The 22,177-nt window shown below is 42.3% G+C and overlaps 1 long non-coding RNA gene across 1 annotated transcript; it reads right to left on the bottom strand.

The window, feature by feature from the left end:
* Positions 1-3,002: 3,002 nt before the first annotated feature.
* Positions 3,003-7,939, bottom strand: LOC310731498. Its single transcript, XR_014535231.1, has 3 exons — positions 7,849-7,939; positions 7,294-7,337; positions 3,003-3,084 (listed from the first exon to the last, which is right to left on the bottom strand). It is a non-coding gene; the product is annotated as an uncharacterized lncRNA (long non-coding RNA).
* Positions 7,940-22,177: the final 14,238 nt, after the last annotated feature.

The following is a 22,177-nucleotide window of genomic DNA, read 5'->3' as shown; positions in this document are numbered from 1 at the left end:
CAAGGTCTGAGCCACTCCGTACATGGACTACACATGAGTGGGGATGACGGTCTAGAATGTGATGGATGTGACAGGGAGCTCGGAGGACACTGAGACGGCTGTGCAGAAAGAAAAGGGGTACAGAGGCTAAGAGGGGGCACAGAGGAGACCTGCCACCTATGCTGGGGGTGTAGGGGACAGTGACTGTGCAAAGTCTTGCCAGGGAAGGATATATACTGTATGTAGGCCGACATAAGCAAGGTGGCTAGAAGCTAAATGAACAGTAAGAGATAAAATGACATTAATAATAGAGATAAAATGAGGGAGGTTCCTTTTATCTGATAGGCTGGCAGAGCATGATTAGATTAGATTAGATTAGATTAAACTTTATTGTCATTGTGCAAGGTACATGTACAGAGCCAATGAAATGCAGTTAGCATCTAACCAGAAGTGCATAGGTGGCTTATTTACAAGTGGCAGTAATATAGTAATAAATAAGGGTATGAGGTTATACAGAAGGTGCAGTAAAATGTACATATAACTGAATAAGGGTATATATGGTGTGGTTTTTATATATGTATGATACAGTATGAATTGGTATGACAGATATAGCTGTACAAAAGGAATGTCATTATGAATATATATATTTATATTTATTCTGTTCTATATTTCTATTTATTCTGTCATTTATTCTGTTTATTCTGTGTGTGTGTGTGTGTGTGTGTGTGTGTGTATATATATATATATATATATATATATATATATATATATATATATATATATATATATATATACACACACACACACACACACACACACACACACACACACACACACACAGAATAAACAGAATAAATATGGATCGACATACAGAATTGTAATGAAGTTTTTGGGTGGTGCAAGGATGCATGATTTTAAAGTAGTGCAGTGGTGATTGTTAACACCATATCAGCTGTTCAGTGCAGAAACAGTCACGGGAAAGAAAACATTTTTTAGTCTATGTGTTCTGGCTCTAAAACAACCGTAGTGTCTGCCCGATGGGAGAAGTGTAAACAGTCCGTGGTTGGGGTGAGAGGGATCTTTGATGATGCTCCTCGCCCTTTGCAAACAGCATTTTTTGAAAATGTTCTCCAAGGTGGGTAGTTTAATACCGATGATTTGTTGGGCAGTTTTCACCACCCTCTGAAGGGCTTTACGGTCTGAAGCTGTGCAGCTGCTGTACCACACTGAGATGCAGTTTGTGAGAATGCTCTAATTGGTACAGCGCTAAAAGTTCTCCAGTATCCTGTAGCACAGACAGGACTTTTTAAGTCTCATCTGAAAATATAGGCGCTGTTGTGCCTTTCTAATCAGGCTCTGCAGTTCCGTTGATTTGAATTGGAGGATGAGTGTGATTGCCAGCACGTCTGAAATCCACAATGACCTTCTTGGTCTTTTTGGTGTTAAATTCCAGGTTATTGTCCTCACACCATGCTACTAGGTGCTGGATCTCCTCCCTGTAAGCCGTCTCGTCGTTACCTTCAATCAGGCCTACCACTGTGGTGCCAACATGAGAGTGCCAACTGCTACCTTGTAATAGGGAACCTGGGGAGTAAGTATAGACTCTAGACCGTGGGTAGAGTAGCGTGGCTATGTCTGTCGTTGGGATGGGCGAAAAAACCTATGTGAATAAAATGAGAAAAAATTCTCACCGGGTCCGCGTTTGGACACGTGACCATGCTAAGCATCTGGACAGAGGCCGGAACAAACTACAAACGCTTTCTGGGTTTCCAAGGCAGAAAAACAGATGGTGAGAACCGGGTGGTTGGGGACCGACCGCATACATTCAGGCAAACAAAGTGGTCTGTACCATGTCTTAGAAGAATACACAACAGAGTCCTTGTTTTCATGCAGGGCTGAGCGTGGAAAATCTATTACAAGTAAGAACAACCACTTCCACGTCCATGGAAGTCCAGAGTAAAATATGTCCCTACCAAAAAAAAGGTGTCGCAACAGGAAAATGTCTGGATTACATCCTCAGTCAATATAAATGCATGTTGGGTGAAAAGGGGTTAAGGCTCCACAATGAAGATGGAGCAGTGATAAAAAACAAAGGTGGATAATACTTTGATTTGTTTTCCGGGAATGTTATGTTTGTATCAGCGTTTGCATTTTACAGATTTGGTTTTCGCTTTCATTGCTTAAAAATCTCAAAATATCATTTTGATTTCCTGTATTCTTTACTTTCAGTTGGAAGAGCGCTTTATTCCCTGCTTGAGGGTTTGAAAGCAGTGTGTGGAGGCCATTTCCATCAGAACTATGAACACACACTACAGTAACCACATTAAGGTACGTAATTTCTTTGCTGAATGAGCATCCAGTCCATTCAGTGTGTGAAGTGTGACATGTTTAGTTAGTCTTTCTCCGTTGCTAGCAGTAATTTTATGTGTGAGAAGTGTAAGTTAGTTTGCTCTTTGACGGAGAAGATCCTAGCATTAGAGAAGAACATCCAGAGTCTAGAGAGAATTAGTAAGTGCAAGAGCAGTCTGAATGGAGTTAGCATTCCCCCGACTCCGGCATAAGAGCCCTCGCAACGGGGCGAGTGGTTGACAACTCAGCGGCATACTCGCAAAGCCAAAGCTAATGCTAAAGTGATTTTCTGTGATGGAGAAAGCACACTCTTTCCGGCATTCAGCTGAAACCCCAGTTCCTTCATGTGAGCGAGAACGACATCTCAATGCCGGACCGCTAACTGCTCTGATCAAGCTAATATCAACCAATCATTGATATAATTTAGGATACAGATGCACTGAAGTCTCAGGGGAGCCAGAGCCGCAATGACACACTTCGTGAAGGTGCGGGGTGACAAGTAAAGACCAGAGGACCCAATTTTGGTATGCTTTCCCCAAAAGCAAACCTCAGCGAACTTTCTGTGAGATGGGAGGATGGGTATGTGAAAGTACGCATCCTTTAGCTCTACTGTGACAAACCAGTCCTCTGATGATCTGGGACACATCCTGCGTGAGGGTCAGCATTTTGATCCGGAGCGGTTTAGCTGATGTAGATCTAGTATAGGACATATCTGTCATCTCACGGGGCTTCGGACCAGAGCATTAGGTGGGATCCCTATGGGGGGAGAGCGCATCGTTTGAAATTTTTAAATAATAAAGTTAAATGCAATAGGCAAAAAATCCAGACAATTAATATAAATCCAAACATTTTATAAATAACCCGATAGACAGCAGTGTAATTATAACAATCAATTACACAGCTGTACCCCTATTCAAGAAAATACTTACTTTTAAGTTATTTCCTCATCAAAATTATCAACCTGCATTCTCGACCCCTTGCCTACAAGTTTCTTCAGATAATTACAGAGGTAATTGAACCAGTTTTATATTGATAAACTCTTCCATTGGCACTGGTTATGTACCTAAATCCTTCAAACTGGCAGTTATGAACCCCATAATTAAGAAACCTGACCTTGACCCTTGTCAATTGTCCAACTATAGGCTAATATCAAACCTCCCCTTTATCTCCAAGATTTAAGACACGGTTGTAGCACAGCAGTTATGCTCCCATCTACTTAGGAATAACATTTTTTAAAGGTATCAGTCAGGATTGAAACCTCATCATAGCACAGAGACAGCGCTAGTTAAAGTGATAAATGACCTGTTATTGGCCTCTGATCAGGGTTTTGTATCTTTAATTGTTTTGCCTGACCTTAGCTTTTGATACTACTGATCATACTATCCTGCTTGCTAGACTTGAAAACGTTGGAATAAAGGGAACAGCTCTCTCCTGGCTTAGGTCTTATTTGACTGATCGCTATCAGTTTGTTGATGTAAATAGTAAGTTCTCCAAGGGTAAAGTTTGGTGTTCCACAAAGATCTGTCTTAGGCCCACTGCTTTTCTCTTTGTATATGCTGCCTCTGGGTGAAATTATACATAAACATGGTATTCGCTTCCATTGCTATGCTGATGATACACTATATTTTATATATATATATATATATATATATATATATATATATATATATATATATATATATATATATATATATATATATATTTTATATATATATATATATATATATATATATATATATATATATATATATATATATATATATATATATATATATATAGTGGAACCCGGTTATGTCGATGTCCTAGGGGGTTGCCAAAAAGCATCGAGATAACCGATAATTGAGATAAACGAAAATCAATATGGCGGCAATATATCAACATGCTTGAAATTTCTTTATGTACATTAAGTGCGTTAATAAATGAGATTTGTTTTTGGAGGGTCTTTTTACACAACAGCGTTGCCGCGATTTGTTTAATGAAGTCATGCTATAAAAATGTACATACAGTACATGTTTGTTAACTGTCAGGAATCCACCTGCCACGCCCCCTTCAGCGCCCCCTTCGGCGTGGCAGGTGCTTTCTCAGCCGCTTTCTCTGAAGCTCCCAGCTTCAATCGCGCACATATGGTGCTCGTTTAGCATCATCACCAGCTCCTATTTAAACTTCCACACTCTCACCGTCCGTTATTGTTGGTATATGTTGGTTCACGGCGGTCGTTGTTATCGCTCATACGTATCCCGGTACGTGCCTTCCCACCGGCACTCTCTCAACGGCTGCGCTTTTCTTCACAAAGCGCATCGCGGACCCCCCCGATCCTGCCGGTGTTAATTCTATGCTTTTGCTGCTCATCCCACATTCTCCCGTGACCTGTTTAGCGCCGCGCTTCTACTTTCGCCTCCCGTTCATCGCATAACATTTAACAACAAAAGGCATATGTGCACTAACTAACAGCAGGAAATCACCAGTATACAATACAACCCCTGTAGCATCTGTAAGGTTTGATTTTTCCGCCACTTTCGTGAGTTCTTCTGTGGAAGCACAGTGCCGATCGAGATAACCGACGTTAAATGGCAAATTTTTCCCCCCTTGTGCTCGAGATATCAGGGTTTGGCGACATAAAAAAATCGACATAACCGATAAAAAATGCTTGGACAAAGCGAGAATTTGGCGGTTCCACTTCAAAAACGCCGACTTAATAGGGTTGTCGAGTTAACCGAGATAAGTGGGTTCCACTGTATATATATATATATAAATATATACTGTATATATACTGTATATATTAGCAAAGCCAGATGAGAGAGATCAGCTTAAAAATGTTAAGGAGTGTGTAAAGGACATTAGACAGTGGATGCTTAATAACTTCCTTCTGCTCAACTCGGATAAGATGGAAGTTATTTTACTCGGACCACATGCAGCTAGAAGTGAACTTTCCGATTATGTAGCACCTCTGGATGGTGTTTCTGTCTCAGTGTGTACAGCAGTCAAAAACCTTGGTGTGATTATTGACCCCAGTCTTTCCATTGAGACTAACGTGAATAATATTACCAGGATCGCCTTTTTTCACCTTAGAAATATTGCTACAATTAAAAATATGATCCCCTGATCACATCACCCCTGTTTAATCAGTCTACACTGGCTCCCAATTAAATCTTGCATTGATTATAAAATACTACTACTGATGTATAAAGCACTTAACGGTCTCGCGCCACAGTATCTGAGTGAACTTTTGTACCAATATGATCCTCCACGCCCACTTAGATCAAAAAGTGCAGGCTATTTGTTGGTACCTCAACTAATTAAGACTACAGCAGGAGGCAGATCTGTCTCTTATAAAGCCCCACAGTTACGGAACGGCCTTCCAATCAGTGTTTGGGACTCAGACTCAGACACAGTCTCAGTTGAGGCTGAAAACATAATTATTTAGTCAAGACATTTTTCAGTAGATTTCTCTTAGGTAAAGAAGCAGATCTGGAGGTATCATGGATATAGAGTGTTCGATGAACTGGGATATTTGTATGCTGCCGTCCCCTCACTCTCACACGTTCATGTTGTGTTTGGTTCCTCTCAAGGTTTCTTCTTTATGCCATCTCGGGGAGTTTTTGCTTGCCAGTCACCAACAGCTTGCTCATCAGGGACAAACTTACAATTATAAAGAACATTTTATTCATTTTTATCACCACATTATCTGTGTAAAGCTGCTTTAAGACAATGTTCATTGTTAAAAGCGCTATACAAATAAAAATGTATTGAATTTAATTGAATGTCATACATGTACGTGGGGTAAAATTATCAAAGGACAATTGTCCGGAGGGTGATTGCCCAGCTGGCAAATAGAAAAAACGTTGGTTCTGTAATGCGGTTGGCATAGAGCAGTTATGTGGTGTGGCATGAACAGTCGCAACATCTCAAATGTCAATATAATGGCGGATGGGTCAGAGTATGTTACGCAATATTGTGCACACCTTGATCATGGGGGAAGCTGAAGGGTGCTTTCTTGATTTCTGCCAAAACCCTGGCCAGAAGAACGTTTCTGCTGGAGAAATTGCAACGGGGCAACAGCTGTTCAGTTTGCAAACATAGTTTGGGGATACTTGGGGGTTGTGGTGACGATGTCTGTGTGATGGTCAGTGAAGCAGTAATATAGGCCATAGCCAACTACTGCTAGAAGCATAAAGAGTACGCGTCACTTTGTGTCTAGTACTTTTTCATCACGGTGCGCCATTATAGTTCAAAGGAAAACTCTAAGTCATTCAGATTTATAGTCTTCGGTTGTTCTAGGACCAGGTGTAGGATTCTTGCAGCAACAAGTCTAGCAAGGATTGTTTTGGCTCTTGTTCATCAGGTTCGGAACTAGGTTTCTCAGTTAACAAGTGTAATGCAGCTTTCAGTGAGTCAATGACTCTGGATTCATCCGACACTGTCTGTGTTACAGCAGTACCAGAGAGTCCTGCAACCTCACTCTCAGATGAGGACGTTAAGTGTTCTTTAGCTGCCTAACGCTTTTAGCGCCTCTGTGCCTGAGCCTTGTGTTACTTTGCCCCTTTTTTGCCTTCTTCTTTTCCTCCCAATCATCTAACTTTTTCTTCATTGTCCAGCACAGCAGAACGATAAATGTTCCGTATTTTGGCCATTGTAAATCCCCACTTGTCCTGCTATGCCATTTCTTCATGTATTCCCTAATATATTTTTCAAAAAGCTTATGTTTTCCCACATCAACTAGACATTCCATTTTGCTATGGCTGCCCCTTTTCCTCCACCCACTCTTTAGTCAAGTACTTGGTTTTATTTTCCCCTTTACCACACCGACGAGTTTATTAATTTATTCTGATAACATGCAAATCAAACCAGATTCAACCCAAACTTTTCGAATGGTTATTGTGACCTATAAATATGATTTTTCATATCTCTTTCAGTATCGACAAGTACTTCAGCTTTTACCTGATTCTTGTTAGGCTCCTTCCTTACCTCTGTGCTCAGTGCTCTAGCTCTATTTGCTTAACCTCTTGTTTCTGTTTTCACACAAAAACAATCTTAGTTTCTTTACATAGCAGTCTGTCACAGGTTATTATTATTTTGATTGCAAACAGTCAGATAAGATCTGAACCAGGAGCGAGTTGCCTTTATTCCAACAGCATTCATTTAGTCTAGCAAAGAGGAGGTTACGATCAATGTGGTCAAAAGCTGTACTTAGGTTGAACTAAACAAGTAAGGAGAATCAGTCATTTACAACTTTAACTAGCACTGTCTCTGTGCTATGATGTAGCAAAATGTCCTCAAATCCTGACTGATATATTTCAAAAATGTTATTTCTAAGTAGATTAGATCATAACTGCTGTGCTACAATCTTTTTTAATATCTTAGAGATTAAGGGGAGGTTAAACATTACTCATTAAACATACCCCAAATATTACCTGCTAAACCACACACCCTAAACATTATCCACCCACATACCCTAAACATTATTAACTGAAGATTACCCCTAAACCACACTTCATAATCCACAAACTTTATATTTTCTACCTATTTTGTCCTTATGTTTTTATATCTGTAAAACATGTTGCAGTGTAACAACACAAATATCTAATCACTCAGAGATACTGTACAGTTTGTGTATATCACTGTATAAGTGTATACGTTTACTCAGCCGAGGGTTATGTTAGGAGCTAAACAGGACACATGCATTACTGTGTGTGTCATGTGACTGTGTCATGTGATGTGGCTTGTAGTACATGCTGAGAGCTGAGAATTGCGGGGAAGGACCTGGTTGTTCATTAAGCTATTGGACTTCAGTGTACAGCTAATAAAGTTTTTTCCACTGTAGAGCATCATGTGACCAAAACCATACATCATCTGAATTATATAACAAAATAAATCTCTGTGTTTGTTACATTGTAGCGTGTGTGTGTGTGTGTGTGTGTGTGTGTGTGTGTGTGGATATTTTTATGCTAATGTCAGGTATATATAGATATATTGATATAAACCACCAGCATGTTTATGTTCCCGTTCCTCTAATGCTGGTCAGCATAACTTTAAAACTATGCATGTGCATTTCTCTTAGCACTCAGCAGTTTCAGAAGGTTTCTTTTTGTTTGTGTTTTTCCCCACACGAAATGTAAAAATGTTTCTTACCAGAAAAATCAATTAACAGTTCAGAGAGAAGTCTGAAGAATCAGGATGAAGGTCTGCATGCTGCCACTCACCACTTACAGTTTTTAAATGCACATACTGTACACGCATTGCACGTATTGTGTACAAGTCACAAACACTCAGTCCTGTTACAGGGGTGTTCAATTTGTTTATTTTCAGCCTCCAAAACTAAACATAATAAGACTCCTCCTCACTGCATTTAGACTAAATGTTGCAAAACACAATAAAAAATTTTTTATAAAAGTAATAATAGTTTTTATTACAACAGTTATTTTAACAATTAATCTGATTCTAGTTTTAGTAAGGATTTAGTAAAACAGCATTGGTATGGTTCTAGCATGTACATTGCAATTATAAAGCCCCCAGGGTGAATAGTGTGTGTGCTTGATTGCAGGTGTGAGTTAGAAGGCTTTTTCCAGTGGTAATGAAACACAGTCAATCAAACGGAAAATGTCATAGTAGACAAAAGATAGGGACACATTTTTATTCTTCACTGAGACCACCAGGACTGATATGAATCAGCCTTAATTTCATCTGGTTTATTTTTCGAATAAATAAACAATATATAGAATAATAAGTTTGAGTTCCCGTGGGCTCACCACCTGCAGGAGGGACCGTAAGGGATGGTGCTGTGAGGATTGGGCAGCAGTCGAAGGCGGGGGCCTGCTTAGACTGCTGCTCCCGCGACCTGAATTACGGATAAGCGGGAGAAAATGGATGAATGAATGAATAAGTTTGAGCCTGAGAGTTTTAGTGTTCGCAGTAAACTCACCTGCATGATAGTGATTTTGTCGAGCATTTTTAATCCAGGAAGTGAAGTGTTACGGCAGTAATTTAAATGGTTGATGGAAAATAAACCCAAGCCATTGTTCCATCATCAGCCGAGTGATCACACTGACACACTGACTCTGTGACTGTAAGATAAAATCCACAGCATCCATAACCATCAATCATTATCACATACACAACTCACTGTGTGACAAGAGGGCTTCATCCCAAATTAGTAGTTACATCACCAAAAAAAATCTTCTTTATTAGTGTGTGATCTTCAGCCATCTATTAGCTCTAAGATTTAAAGTAAGAGAAATATAAGGCTGGTTGCCTAAAGAAATAAAGAAATAAAACACAAAGATCTAGAAAAAAAATAATAATACTTGCTGAGATCAGAAAAGTTTAAACCACACACCATCATATGCACACCCTAAACATTACTCCATAAACCACACAAACTAAACATTACACCTAAACCAACCCTCCTACACACAAACCCTAAACAAAACACCCTTAACATTACCCCTAAAACCATACACCATGAACATTACACCATAAATCACACATCCTAAACCACCAACCATAAACTTTAGCCCCTAAACCACACCCCTACACATCACCCCTAAACCAAACACCCTTAACATTATTTCCTAAACAACACGCCCTAAACATTACTCCCTAAGCCACACACCCTAAACATTACCCCTAAATCACACATCCTAAACCACACACCCAAACCAAAAACCCTTAGCATTACCCTCTAAATCACCTACCGTAACCATCATGTGTTTATTGGATAAATTTGTTCATTTTAAATTGATATCCTGTTTACTTCTGTAAAGATGCTTTGCAACAATGTCCTTTTCTAAAAGTAGATTTGGGAAGTTGCTGAATTGTTGATGTTGTTAGATAAAATGGTGAGGTCTGGGCAGGTCCTACCTCAATAAAGGGTATGAGGTTTATTGTTGCCAAAGAGAAGGTGAAGGTTTTGTTTGGTGCATGTGGTGTTGCTGTGCTTCTCTTGCACAAAGAATAAAGCTCGAGTCTTGTCACCAACTCTCTTTTTATTGGATGATAGACTTCTTAAAATCTGATCAAATGAAAGCCCTTCCTTACAATGCCACAAGTGGGAACATAGCATTCTTTATTGCAGGCTTGGCCAATTGTCTTAAAATTTTGGTGTAAATGATAAAAGTACTGAAATAATTCTGAATTAAGAGTGTGATTAAACCCTGCAGTGTATCAGCATGTGTGTGGAGCTGTATTTTTTAATATGGAGATGAATACTGAGTGGTGATGATCTCCCAGAGAATAAAAACACCAAAAACCTCTTTAGTGTGTTTCTACTGTGAATACAGTAAAAGGACAGCAGCAGAGCAAGGAACGATGAGGGTACTCCTTCATTCATTCTCCAGCATTAATCAATACACACTGCTTTCTCCTGGCACTGAGATTTATAACTAAGAACATTTCAGAAAGAGACTAAGTAACAAAATGAAAAAAGAAGAGTAGGAATGGAAGGGAATATCAATGAAAGGCAGGAGGCATTTATACGGCTGAAGAAAAGCTGATTGCATTCAGAGAGAGCTGAGAGTCAGAATAGATTTAAAAAAATGAAAAAGAGATGGAGGAATCAAATAGGAAGAAGTAAAATAATTGATGTATTAGAAAAAAGTGAATGCTCGTCAGAAATGCTGCTTTTTTTATGACATGAAGGCTGGAGACAGTTCCTGCATTCCAACACTGATTTAATATCTACTCCACACAGATGTGTGAATTTCCCACACTACATCTATTTCACGTTGTGTACTGTTGTGAACATAACACACTGAAGAGCTAGCATGCTTGTCGAACAACAGCTTCATCAGCATCATGGTCAGATGAAGGGAAACATTTTTGCTCCAATTTATACACAGCTAAGTTTAGCATAGGGTTCTAGGTAAATTAGGTATTAAGTGTGCAGGAAATTCACATGTCTAAATTCTAACAGTTCTTAGAAGGGGGGGGGGCTGTTATTGAGTTTGTGGGCTATTGTTTTACTTCACATGTAAAATGGACAATCCTACTGCCTCAGCACTGTGCGGAAATTGCATTTTGTGTGTGTGTGTGTGTAGGATCTGTTCATGTAGGAAATTTTAATACAGGTGTACTGCAATTGGTTTGGACTGTGAGGTTTCGGATGATGTAGAATGGATAAGAGCATGAGTGTGTTAATTACACATTTGAGGAAGAGTAAACATGACCTCTGGCTCTTCGGTCTACATAAAGCAGCTTTAACTGTGCATTTATAAACCTCCATTATGGGTAGTACACACACTTTCTTAAACCCTTCTGTGTGTGTGTGTGTGTGTGTGTGTGTGTGTGTGTGTGACACACAATTCTTTTAAACACACACACGGGTCATATTATGACCTAAGGTTTAACACTTCCTAGAAAATTGAGAAAACATGAACGTCTCAGTGATCCAGACTGCTGTGCTCATATACATATGGACTTGAGGATGAAACACTGAAAATTAAAATTACATTTAAAAAAATGTCTGTGTGAGTGTGGAGGCCATGTCTTAATCTCATAAACATGGCAGAGGTGTGGTAAAAGAACATCGTTTTGAAATGATTTCTCTCTCTCTCTCTCTCTCTCTCTCTCTCTCTCTCTCTCTCTCTCTCTCTCTCTCTCTCTCTTTCTCTTTTTCTCAGTAAAGGGAGTGTTTATCCCTCTGTAGTGTGCACTGCTCCTCCCAATTGCATCTCATTTTCACCTCAGTTGGTTTCTGAGTATTTCTATTTGATTCGATTCATCACACACTAAGGTTCCTGTAAAAAAATAATTTAAGCATCGTAATTATTTGTTCCATGTGAATGTAAAGATTTTTGAGGTCTTGTTTTAACCTGAATATGAGAGAGGGTGTTAAATCAGGAGGGTGTGATCTATCCCTAATACTCTGGATCAATCGTCCACTCGGCACAGGTATTGACCTGCGGCTTCCTGCAGCTTGGCTCAATAACACTCTGGCTGTGTGATTCTAAATATGGGCAGGTGAAAGGAGGATTAGAATTGAGCTGTGTGTGTGTGTGTGTGTGTGTGTGTGTGTGTGTGTGTGTGTGTGTGTGTGTGTGTGTGTGTGTGTGTGTGTGTGTGTGTGTGTGTGCGCATTCCTTAAAATATATTGGTATCGATCTACCACACCTCTACAAACCCAGCATAGCATTTCAGAGAGACATTTTTAACGAACCATAATGAAATTCAGGACAATAGAGTGGATAAAGTGAGGCAGACATGAGGGAGAGAGAGAGAGAGTTAATATTATACAGCAGTAAACTGGAAACCTTTTTTACATTCTACTCCTACTCCTATCATCGTCATTATCCTTCTTTTTTTTTTAGCATCCACCTTCTTAACATATACATCATCATCATTGCCATCATCATCATCACTCTATTCATCATCCTCAAAAATGTCATCTCCATCATCATCTTTAACATGAGAGGAGCTCTCGGAGACATGCTGGAGCTGAGAGGAGCTCTTGGGGAGTCTCTGGAGCTGAGAGGAGCTCTCGGGGACTCTGGAGTGGAGAGGAGCTCCCGGGGACTCTGTGGATTGGAGATGAGCTCTCTGGCACTCTGTGGAGCGGAGAGGAGCTCTCGGGGACTCTGTGGAGCGGAGAGGAGCTCTTGGGGACGTTCTGGGACAGAGAGGAGCTTTCTGTGGAGACCTGGAGTGGAGCTGAGCTCTCCTGGAGGTCCTGGAGCGGAGCTGAGCTCTCCTGGACACACTGGAGCGGAGTCGAGCACTCTGAGGAGCCCAGGAGTGGAGTGAAGCTCTCTGGGAAACCCTGGGGTGGAGCAGAGCACTCATGGAAACCCTGGGGCGGAAAGGAGCCCTCCTGGAAACTCTGGGGCAGAGCCCGCCCAGGATCAAGGGGGCTGTAAAGCAGATCCGCCAGATTCATCTGGAACATCCCCGTGAGAATCCTAAGGAAATGAGCGCACGAGCGGAAATCCCCTCTGAACGCGCTCCACAGCTTACTGGTGAGAGCGAGAGAGTCTCCAGACAATATATATATATATATATATATATATATATTTTTATATATATTCCTTTTCAGGGGTTCGTTATTCTGTCAGGGTGCGAGCAAAACAGAAGGCGGAAGCCAGAGTACAGCTCGCTCGGGTTTAAATGACAAGTGTGAGGGAGAGAGATACACACGAGCACACACACATGCTCACACATGCACACGGCAGTCCTTCGGTTGAGAGAGTCCGAGGTGCACTTTGGGAGAAGCGTAGCTGACCCGAGATGCGCGGGGAGGAGAAGCGCAGCCGGGACGGGATTGTGGAGTCCGAATGGAACGGATAAATAGAGTCCTGTGTGAAAACCGAACCACGAACACATAGACCGCACGTAAAGTCCAACACATACAATAACGAACGGGGACTGAATGTGATTGAGGGGTTTATGTAGGAGCGGGGTGAAGTGATGATGAGCTTCAGGTGTGCATAGTTAAGCCTGGAGCTCCAGAGAGAGCGGAGGCATGAGAGACAATGAGCCCCAGGTGTGCGTGGTTAAACCTGGAGCTCCAGGGAGAGCGTAGGCATGAGCACCACAAAAGGGGGGCGTGGCACGTGGATCCCTGACAATATATGAGAAAAAGGTGTATATACAAGGTGTGCTTATGTGTAAGGGCCCGGACCACGAGCCGGACACAGAAGTAACTCTATCATGTTTATTTCGGGAAATGAACACACACACACACACACACACACACACACACACACACAAGGCGGGCGCAATCCTTTGTCCCCAGTAAACAATTTAAGGTGGTTGATTTGATTGTCCTTAAAGTGTCTGTGTGCGGTATGGTGTGGTATAAAGTATAAAGTGCACTGTGCTGTGCAAGTCCAGAGCTAAAGTGACAGTGTCCTAGTGCGAAAGAAAAATATGTGAATAATAAAAAAAGTGATGATGGAGAGAGTGGGCCAGTTTTTAGATCCAGGGTGTTTCTTGGTTTAAACTCCGAATGGCCTGCGGGAAGAAGCTCCTCCTCATTCTCTCTGTTTTTGCTTTCAGGGAGCGGAACTGTTTCCCTGAACGCAACAAAGAAAAGAGTCCATTGTTGAGATGGTTGAGGTCCTTCACAATCTTCCTGGCTTCCTGTGCTGTAGATGTCCTGCAGGCTAGGGAAATGGTGTGGATGGTACATTCAGCTGAACGCACCACCCTCTGGAGGGCTTGCTTGTCCTGCATGATGCTGTTCCCGAACCAGGAACTGATGCTACCCATCAGGACGCTCTCAGTGGTACAAGTGTAAAAAGTCTTAAGCATCTGAGAGGGTAGTTTAAAGTCCCCTAAGCATCTCAGATGATACAGACGCTGCCGCGCCTTCTTCACCAGGGTGTTGGTGTGATAGGACCAAGACAGGTCCTGTGTGATGTGAACACCTAGGTACCGGAAACTGTCCACTCTCTCCACCGGGGCCCTGTTGATGTTTAGCGGTTGGTATGACAGCGCCTGCTTTGTGCTGAAGTACACTGTCAACTTCTTAGTCTTGTTGAAGTTCAGGAGAAGGTTGTTCTCCTGGCACCATCTCTCCAGGTTTTTAACCCCCTGTAGGTAGGCCATCTCATCATTGTTGGAGATTAGGCCCACCACAACAGTGTCGTCAGCAAACTTAATGATGGTTGTGGAGTTGGAAGTGGCCACACAGTCGTATGTGTACAGTGAGTAGAGCAGGGGGCTCAGAACACAACCCTGGGGAGCTCCAGTGCTGAGGGTGAGGGTGGATGAGGTGTGTTTTCCCACCTGTGCGGTTTGTGGTCTGTCTGTCAGGAAGTTAGAGATCCATTGACACTGCGTAGCTCATCGTAGTGTGGAGAAGATGAGCAATGGCGTCCTCTGTAAAACGGTTCGGGCGGTACGCGCACTATAATGGGTCCAGTGTGTCTGGTAGTGAGGCAGTGATTAAGTCTCTGCAGGTCTAGCTTTACCAAGGTTAAAGCTTTACCTTCGCAACGCGTACCACCTCGTACGCATCTGGGAGGGGGACAAATGGAAGGTGGCCTTTAACACCCCCACAGGCCACTAGGAGTACTTGGTCATGTCGTTTGGCCTCACTAATGCCCCAGCAGTCTTCCAGGCCCTGGTCAACGACGTCCTACAGGACATGCTCCATCCTTTTGTGTTCATCTACCTGGATGACATATTAATCTGCTCCCGCTCCCTGGAGGAACACCACTGCCATGTACACGCTGTGCTTACCCAGCTACTTTTGCAGACCTCATTTCTCGTTTCCACCAGAAGCATCTGGACCAACCTGGTGGGCGTCTAGAGCCAGCCTAAGGAAAGGGGTACTGCAGTGTCCTGTATTGTCTTGCACTGTCTTGTGTTGTCTTTGCACTGTTTGCACCAGGTTGCACACAATGCACTTTATGTGGCGAGGACACTTATAGACCTTAGCCCTGTGTTCTTGTCTTGACTTGACTTCCGGTTCTTCCACTTCCACAGACGATTTGTTTTTTGTTTTTTTATACGTGGACTATTCAGCCTGTGGTCATAAGTTTTCGTACGTTTTGTTTTGTGCTTTTTGTTCTGCAAGGACATTGTGTTTCGCCTAAAATAGTTTTTTTGTGATTAAAGACTTTAAATATATACCTTGCTGGCATCCAGCAATTAGGTCCAACTACCTGCACCCTAACAGTAGGATCCATCGATGATCAGTGGAGAATGATCGCCATCTCTTTAGTTTTGTCAATGTTCATCGTTCTTCCTGATGAGACAAACCATGGTCATTTCATCAGCGAACTTGATGATGTGATTCGAGCTGTGTATTGCTAGTCCACAGCAGTGGACTCAGCACACAGCCCTGAGGGGCCCCAGTGCTCAGTGTGGATGCCCTGCCACATGCGCCGGGTGTCTACGCTGTTCTGGAAGTGGCCTTGGATTTTCTTGGCATGTGCGTTCTTCGCCTCTCTGATGGCACAGGATAGCTTGGCCTGTCTTTAAGGCCATCTTGTCTACTGCTCTGTAGGTGAAGTCTCTGGATTTTAGCAGTGCACCCACCTTAGCGGTCATCCACGTCTTCTGGTTGGAGTGTGTGGTGATGATCTTGGAGATGGTAATCAATGAACTTGCCGATGTAGCTGGTCACTGTTGACGTGTACTCGCCCAAGTTGATGAAATCACTGTTGGTTGCAGCTTCCCTGAACTTGTCTCAGGCAGTGCATTTAAAGCAGTCCTGGAGAGCAGACATGGATCCTGCTGGCAAAGTTTTCACCTGCTTTCAAGCTGGTCTTGAACGCCTGTTGAGTGGTCTTTGTGCTGGGATTAGCATAACAGAGATGTGGACTGAGAAACCAAGGTGGGGGCGGGGCTTCACCCAGTATGTGCCCGTGATTGTTGTGTAAACAATCTTAAGCGCTAGGTGGAATGTACACTCGGAGCACAAAAGTGGTGGTGAATTCCCAGGTAAATCAAAAGGTCTACATCTCACAACCATAAACTCCAGTAGTAGTAGGTGGAAACAAGGACAGAGTTCTTACACCATTCTGTGTTGATGTAGATACACAGACCACCGCCGCAAGTCTTACCACACAGAGCTGCATTTCTGTCGACACGAAACGCAGTTAGTCCATCCAGCTGAATGGCGACGTTTGGAACTCTGTCGCTCAGCCACGTCTTAGTGAACACAAAGACGCAGCAGTGTCTTTACTCACGCTGAGTAGCTTGCTGGAGTCTGATGTAGTCCAATTTCTTGTCCAGAGAGCAGACATTTACCAGCAGGATAGATGGTAGAGCTTTAAGCCTAGCACTAGCCCTCACTCACTTTCCGCGCTTCCACTTGCTCATGCAGTGCTTTCTATTCCCCCTACTCTGTTCATCTGCCACAGGCGATGCCGAGGTTGTTGAGGTTGTTTCTGTGTTCCTGGAGTGTTGGCTCCAATGTCCATATGTTGCGTAAAGCGGGCTACAAAGTAAAAGTAGCATATTTTTGGATCTAGAGCGGCCGCTGCGATCCACTGCCACACAGCCATTTCATCCTCTTTTTCTATGGTATTATCATCACCATCAAACCTACAGAAAGATTCCACTATTTTTTTATTTCAAACGCTCAAAATAAACAGGTTAAATTTCAGCTACCTTTTAGTCGTGTGTATGTGTGTGTGTGAGAGAGAGAGAAAGAAAGATAGAGGGAGAGAGAGAAAGAGAGAGAGCTGCCACATGAGTGAGGATTTTATTAGAGAATTGTATGTATTACATTTCTAACTTATTCACCTAAATACACACACACACACACACACACACACACACACACACACACACACAGAAAGCTTAGGCTTTCTGTGTGTGTGTGTGTGTGTGTGTGTGTGTGTGTGTGTGTGTGTGTGTGTGTGAGTGAGAGAAAGTGATCTTATTACACAAAGGTCAGATTGACTTTGTCACTGTGATACACCAGTTCAAAGCATAAAAAACAGCTGACCTTTAACCCTGTGCCTCTGTGCACTCACACACCTGTGTTTTATTTCATCTCTCTATTTTCTCTGTGTTGTTTTTATCCTTAGCACAACAAGCTGTGTGTGTGTGTGTGTGTGTGTGTGTGTGTGTGTGTGTGTGTGTGTGTGTGTGTGTGTCTGCTGGCCGAGTCTCACTTTCACATTTATGACAATTGCTGTAATTAGAGACCCTTCAGTATGTCAAGGTAATTTTGTTTAGTGGTTAAGGCATTGGACTTTGGATACAAAGATCATGAGTTCAAATCCCACACACATAAAGCTGCCACTCCTTTAACCCCATAGCTGTTCAATTGTATGAATGGGGTAAATGAATAAGGGCATCTGCCAAATGCCATACATGGATTTAGAGATTTAGAATTGCAATGTCTGTTGTGACCAAGTTAAAGAAAGTCTCCCTTTTGGTGAGGTTTCCTCTCAGGGTGTCTTCTTAACCACCATCAGGTGTGATTTATATACATAGGGATACAATTATACACTTAAAATTGATCATGAATCCAAAAGCAGCTTTGCAATCCATTTTTTCAAAATAAAATTGAATTGGGTTCATATGTAATTTTTTAAAGAACCAAGTTCATTAAGTAAAGGATCAAGTTCTATTTAGGTTATACTTCAGCACAATACTTTGTATTGCTTATTCACACACTTACTCACACACACACACACACACACACACACACACACACACAGCCTTTTTAGTTTTTTTTTCCGTGATATGTTATAAATCCAATGCATGAGTTACTGGCTTCAGCTCAAAGATGGGGCTCATCTCCCACATTTACTGAACGTGTGTGTGTGTGTGTGTGTGTGTGTGTGTGTGTGTGTGTGTCTGTGTGTGTGTGTGTGTGTGTGTGTGTGTGTGTGTGTGTGTCTCCTCGTCTTCACTAATCCTCTGTGTCACTCTCAATTCTTTCGGGCTCGACTTCACCAGGCTGAATTTCAGGATGTGTTTGTGGGTCGGCTTAAGGTGACACGTCTCAGCGCTCATCTGGTCGGAGGTCTCATTCTCCATCTTCCTGTTCCAAAAAAGTACACAATCGAAACCATGAGCTGATTGCACACAAAGACAAACACACGCTCACATACATCGTCTCTGTAGCTAAAATTTAAAGTGAAGCATCCTTATGGTTACTTTTTTTAATTGAAACAGAACAAAATAACAAACATTTTACTGTGTTAGAACATCACACATAGTACACCTTCTTATTTGAACCCTTTCTTAATTTTTTCTTTCTTTCTTTCTATCTGTCTGTCTCTCTAAGCTACAGATTGCATTTGAACTTCTTTTGGAACAAATAAGATTTGACACTCTGAAAGGTTCTTTATTCATCTCTCTGAGAGAACTTCTGATGCGTTCCATTCGAATATAGTATTCCAAACCTTTATTTATCCAATAAATCCTAAACTAAATTTAGATCTGAGAGCGTTACCCACAACCCTGTGGGTGATATCAAGAAAATGTGGGCAGAGATTATAAATAATTGCTCATGAGCCAGTAACAGAGTGTGTTCAATTTGTGAGAAAGACACAAGTCACAGAATCAATCTCTTCTATTCAAACCTCTCCACCACCATGGGCAAGACCAAAGAGCTGTCAAAGGATATCAGGGACAAGATTGTAGACCTGCACAAGACTGTAATAAGCTAAAAGACCTTCATATTGTTGCCTGTCTTGCTGGAAGACCACAACCCATCTTCATTTTTCTGGCTAAGGCCAGGAGGTTCTCATCCAAGATTCTACAGTGCATGGCCCCATTCATGTGGTGAAGTCTTTCTGTACCCTTAGCAGAGAAACAGAATGCAAGCGAGCCACATCGTGACGGGGAGAGGCAGAGTCGAAAATTTTCCGGAGTTCGCCGGAGAAGGCAGAGAAAGACATGCAGTGGGGGGTCTGGTTCTCCCACTCAGCGGTAGCCCACTTGGCTACTTCGGTGGGAAAAGAAGAGGGTTGTAGTTGAAAGATAATGCCGCACTGAGTGAGGAAGGAGCGGCAGTGTCCTCGTTCCCCGGAGAAACGTGCTGGGGCATTAGGTGAGGTTCACGGGAACTAACCATGACCGGAGCAGGTTCCATTTTGGTTGATGGTGCAAGTGAGGCGATGGGTGTGGCTACAGTCGAGGTACTGGGATTTTGAGCCATGCGCTACATGAAATCCTGAAGGTCCGATCTCACGTAGCTGCTGTTCATGGGTGACGCAGATCTGGTTCAGAGAGTCTATACTCTCCCTTAAATCCTGTGCGTCCGCGGGGTCCATAGTTGGCCAGATTGTTCTGTCAAATGCAGGACGCAGGAGAAACTCAAAAGACAGTCTTTAATTAGGGAAAAAAAACAAAGAGGCAATACAAACTGTCCAAAAACTAATGTACTTCCCATAAAACGAGCATGAAAAAACAAAGAGCAGAAAAAGGGAAAAAACAAAACAACAAACCAGGAGCAGGGCGGAAGACACCGGAAGAACACAGAAAAAAATAACAAACAAACGTCCAAAGACCGGCAAAAAATCAAAAACTGCCGGCAGAAAACCGGGAAAAAATGAGAGATCCAAAGTGAAAGCAAAAATAATCCACAGGGAAAAAACGGCAAGAAAGTCCCAAAAAACTTACACAAAGCCAAAAGACAATCTGGCAAGGGATAACAGGAGCCAGCGTCTATTTATACACACAAAAGATGGCTGCCGCATCGCGCCGGCGCGGCACTGGAAGCGGACGTTGGATTACCGGAAGTTGGATTACCGGAAGTGCGCGCGCCGTCGGTTGACACCATGGTGTTACCAACGGTTTTCTTGGTGACTGTAATCCAGCTCCATCAAGTTCATTACAAGCTCCTCCCGTGTAATTCTGGGCTGATCCCTCACCTATTCAGAATGATCCTTACCCCATGAGGTGAGATTTTGCATGGAGCTCCAGAGCGAGGGTGATTAATTAGGGCCCGAGCACTGAAGGTGCGTAGAACCCTATTGTAATCGTGTTGTTTCTTTATTATTTGTATTTTTTTTCCCCAAAAACTCACAAAATTTTGCACACACAGCGGAAATGTTGAAACATTAGGTACGTCATGTTCCTCGAAAGTGGGTGTGGCAAAATGGCTCAACAGTGCCACCTATACACATTCAACAGTGTGTGGCTCGAACTATGTTTCACATACATGTATGAAAATCGGTACACACATGTAACTCACCAATACCTACAAAAAGGTCTCTTGGTACAAAATCCGAAACCCAACAGGAAGTCGGGTATTTTTTCTTTTATGAGCAAATCTTTGGTCATTTTGGCCATTTTCACATGTTGTATTTTAACGAACTCCTCCTAGAGATTTGTTCGGACTGACACCAAATTCCGCATAATCTAAAGGCCTTTGCGATGTTGAATTGCGAAGATCTAGAGTTTTTGTCGAAGGGCGTGTCCGTGGCGGTCTGACAAATTTCAACGATTCGCCATGAAAAAGCAGGTTGCTATAACTCAGACATACAATGTCCAATCTGCACCAAACTTCACGTGATTGATAACACTCCTGATCTGAACAGATCTACATTTCCATATTTAGTTATAGTCATAGTGCCACCTGCTGGAAACAGGAAGTGTCATGTTTCACTGTGCAATGAACTACTCCTACAAATTTAATGACATCACCTTTTTTTTGGTCAGTCTTATCTAAAGGCCTTTGCGATAGTGAATTGTGAAGAGCTTGAATTTTTGTTAAAGGGTGTGTCCATGGTGCCGTGACAACTTTCAATGACTCGCCGTGGGAATAACAGTTGAGATTTGTTCAGATCGACACCAAATTCAGTACGCATAATCTAAAGCCCTTTGCAATGTTAAATTGCGAAGATCTAGAGTTTTCGTTGAAGGGCGTGTCCATGGCGGTCTGACAAATTTTGACGATTCACCATGAAAAAGGAAGTTGCTATAACTCAGACGTACAATGTCCAATCTGCCCCAAACTTCACGTGATTGATAACACTCCTGATCTGAACAGATCTAAATTTCCATATTTAGTTTTAGTCATAGTGCCACCTGCTGGCAACAAGAAGTGTGGCACTTTGAAATGACTGTGCCATAATTCTCCCGTCTTTACTCGCTTACATGCACCTCGCCCCACCGTTCGCTGTTTTCCTCAGGCCGACGGGTGGCGGTGAGCCCGGCGAGGGCCCACACATTGCTGCTTGCAGCTTTAATTTATCTTGTTTTTCTACTATTTTTAAATTATTGTGCCAACAGTGGTCTTTTTCTCACCAAGCTTCTTGCTGATGGCTTTGTAGCCCATTCCAACCTTGTGCAGGTCCAAAATATTGTCCCTGATGTCCTTTGGTGGTGGACAGGTTTAATTGGAAGAGGGTGATTCTGTGATGGGTGTCTTTTATATACATAAAGAGTTGATATTATGAGTTCTTTCCTAAAGGTACAGGACTAATTTGATTGTGTGGGAATC

Source organism: Silurus aristotelis, assembly GCF_946808225.1.
Source record: "Silurus aristotelis genome assembly, chromosome: 9".
Lineage (NCBI taxonomy): Eukaryota > Metazoa > Chordata > Actinopteri > Siluriformes > Siluridae > Silurus > Silurus aristotelis.
Note: the sequence above shows the minus strand (reverse complement) of the source record. Positions and strands in the feature narration are given on the sequence as shown.